Source organism: Myotis brandtii, unplaced genomic scaffold, assembly GCF_000412655.1.
Source record: "Myotis brandtii unplaced genomic scaffold, ASM41265v1 scaffold1643, whole genome shotgun sequence".
NCBI lineage: Eukaryota > Metazoa > Chordata > Mammalia > Chiroptera > Vespertilionidae > Myotis > Myotis brandtii.
Window position 1 is genome coordinate 108,270 of NW_005356017.1, and position 3,138 is coordinate 111,407.

Sequence of the window (3,138 nt, forward strand, 5' to 3'; positions counted from 1 at the left end):
GCAGGGCTGCTGGGCCGGTGGGTGGAGGCCCCGCCTCGGGGCCGGAGGACGGAGCTGGGCATGGAAATGGCCCAGGGGAGGCTTTGCTGGAGGTGCGCACACGTCGGGGGCCTAGGGCCCCGTCGGGAAGTGTCTCCTTGGGGAGTCTGTGCGCTGGCGGAGGCGCACCGTCCGCAGGAAACTTCTGTCCGTTTTAGGGGCGGGATGGCGAGGAGGAGGCTGGGAAGGTTAGTGTGAAGGTAAAGATGCAGTCATCGTTAATGAAAACCAACCCAGAGAGAGAAAATGGGTACGTGGGAAGCGTGGCGAGACCATCTTCGTAAAAAATAAAGCACAAACAGTCACGTTTAAAGTTCGTCGCGGCACCGAGACCTGTTGCTCGAGTTTGACATCCCAGGAATCTGGTCCTGTAAAGGGAGGAGGTAATTCAGGGTTTTGGTGTTCAACCTTTTCCCACTCCTGGCAGAGAAAGAGCAGTGGCCTTTGACAGGCATTTCCTATTCGATTTGGTTTCCTGTGAGATCTGGTTATTCTCTCCCGCTCAGGTCTGTTTATACCTCTTTCAGGTTTTCTTAAATCTTTTTTGCCGAGCCATTAAACGACTTCCCCTCACCCCTTTTTAGAAATGGCTTGATATTTTCCCCTCCATCACTGTTTTCAGTTGATATTCTTACTAAGTTGGACAAAAGTTCCCATTCTAACATCACACCACTTTAAAAAAAATATATTTTATGATTTTTTACAGACAGGAAGGGAGAGGGATAGAGAGTTAGAAACATCGATGAGAGAGAAACATCAATCAGCTGCCTCCTGCACACCCCCTACTGGGGATGTGCCTGCAACCAAGGTACATGCCCTTGACTGGGATTGAACCCAGGACCCTTCAGTCCGCAGGCTGACGCTCTATCCACCAAGCCAAACCGGTCAGGGCCACACCACTTTTATAGTATACTGAAGGCCCGATGCACGAAATTCATGCAAGGGGCTCGGCTCTCATAGCGCCGGTTTCGTTAGGAAGATTATCCGGAAGGACGTCCGGAAGGACGTCGGTCTAATTAGCACATTATGCTTTTATTATTATAGATGTGGTTTAAAATATAACATGTTTGGACTGCACCTCAGAATGGAATTCACAGCGTTGGTAAGAAAGGACCCAGGAGTATGCATACCCATGCGTTCTGATGGGCTGCTTGGGAAAGCACTGCTCCAGACTTCCCTCTGTACCTCCTTTGAACCCATTGGGTAGAATGGTAAGTAGCTCCTGTTTTTTCTCTGAAATTTCCATTCCATAAGGAAACATTACCGTGCTCAGCACCACCCCTGCGATCTGAGAGAGGCTCAGTAAGCTCTCAACATCGAATTTCTATGAATTAAATGTAATCCTGATGAACTAAATTGAAATTTTTTTCTAAGATGTTTTATGTCTTTTTTAAAAAATAGGTTTTTATTAATTTCAGAGAGGAAGGGAGAGGGAGAGAGAGAGAAACATCAATGATAAAAGAGAATCATTGATTGCTGCCTCCTGCACGCCCCCTACTGGGGATCGACCCTGGAATCACAGCATGGCCTCCTGGCTCCTTGGTCGAGAAGCTCAACCACTGAACACACCGGCTGGACAATGTTTTACTTCTTGAAAGTTGTTTAGTTTGTGAGAACCATATTCAAAAGTGTTTCGGGTATTTTATACCTGATTAAATTGGCACTTTCACATCCAACCTTAGCAGGAACCCGTTCAAACCCAGTTTCACAGGCAGTTAATTCATGTGTTTCTGCTTGTTTCATGGAAATCTAGAGCTGCTAGAGAAAAAAATGTATAACCTAGATCAGTGGTCGGCAAACTCATTAGTCAACAGAGCCAAATATCAACAGTACAACGATTGAAATTTCTTTTGAGAGCCAAATTTTTTAAACTTAAACTATATAGGTAGGTACATTGTTATTAACTTAATTAGGGTACTCCTAAGGCTTAGGAAGAGCCACACTCAAGGGGCCAAAGAGTCGCATGTGGTTCACGAGCCGCAGTTTGCCGACCACGGACCTAGATGATTGAGTGCTTTACTATTTTTTACTTAAACTCAGCTATGCCATAATGGCTTAAAAAATCATTTTACTCATATATTCAGCTTGCTTTTATATTCTTTACATTTGTTGTCTGAACCATCACCATTCTGAAATTGCCAAATTCACCATTCAAGCTTGTTACTTCACCTTCTTCATGACTCGGAAAACCACAGGCCATCGGTTATGAATACTCACTTTTCTTCCCTTTTTCTCTGCAGTCTACAAGTTCATTTCCATATTTTGCCTCAGAAGGAAGGAATTCCTTACTCCTGTTAATGCCTTTCCTTCTCCAAATTAACACTTATCTTAGTCTGGTGTCTGTGGTCTTTTACTTGCCAGCCTTATTATTTCTCTATTTTGTATATTTTCTCTCTCTCTCCACTCTGGTTCCTTCCCCCTTATCCTCCCTACTTCATTCACATCAACCCCTCCCATCCTTAAAGTTTCCTTATATACCATGCCTGACTCTACCAGTAATCCTTTGCCTCGTTTTAAAAATACTTTTATTAACATATGATTTAAAAACCATATAATTCACCTGTTAAAATTATATAATTCTATGGTTGTTAGTATATTTACAGTTGTTAAACCATCACCAAAATCTAATTTTTTAACATTTCTATTACCCAGAAAAGAAACCTGTTACCTATTTGCAGTTACTCCCCACCCATTCTCACCCCTATGTGTAGGCAACCACTAATCCACTTTCTATCTCCATGGATTTGCCTTTAATAGACATTTCATATAAATGGAATGATACAATATCTGGTCTTTTGTGTCTGGCTTCTTTCACTTAGCCTAATTGATGCAGCTCATTGATGTAGCATGTATTAGTACTTCATTCCTTTCTATTGCCAAATAATATTCCATTGTATGGTTATATCAAACATTTTATTTATTCATTCATAAGTTGATGTACATTTGGATTGTTCCCACTTTTTGGCTATTAAGAATAACTAGAGGTCCGGTGCATGAACTTGTGCATGGGTGGGGTCCCTCGACCTGGTCGGCGATTGGAGCCCATCAAGGCCATCTTGCCCAGTCCAGATCAGGACCACGGGAGGTTGGACAGCTGGA

At 43.1% G+C, this 3,138-nt stretch overlaps 1 protein-coding gene and 1 long non-coding RNA gene across 4 annotated transcripts in view; one reads left to right on the top strand and one right to left on the bottom strand.

The window, feature by feature from the left end:
- The window catches only part of OXR1 (oxidation resistance 1), a 279,534-nt gene that overhangs the window by 66,900 nt on the left and 209,496 nt on the right, over nt 1–3,138 (bottom strand). The window lies entirely within an intron of this gene.
- LOC102251376 overlaps nt 7–3,138 on the top strand; it is a 6,975-nt gene continuing 3,843 nt past the window's right edge. The window contains exons 1-2 of the long non-coding RNA XR_313360.2: nt 7–422; nt 1,084–1,250. This is a non-coding gene — a long non-coding RNA (uncharacterized LOC102251376). The remainder of the gene's footprint in view (nt 423–1,083; nt 1,251–3,138) is intronic.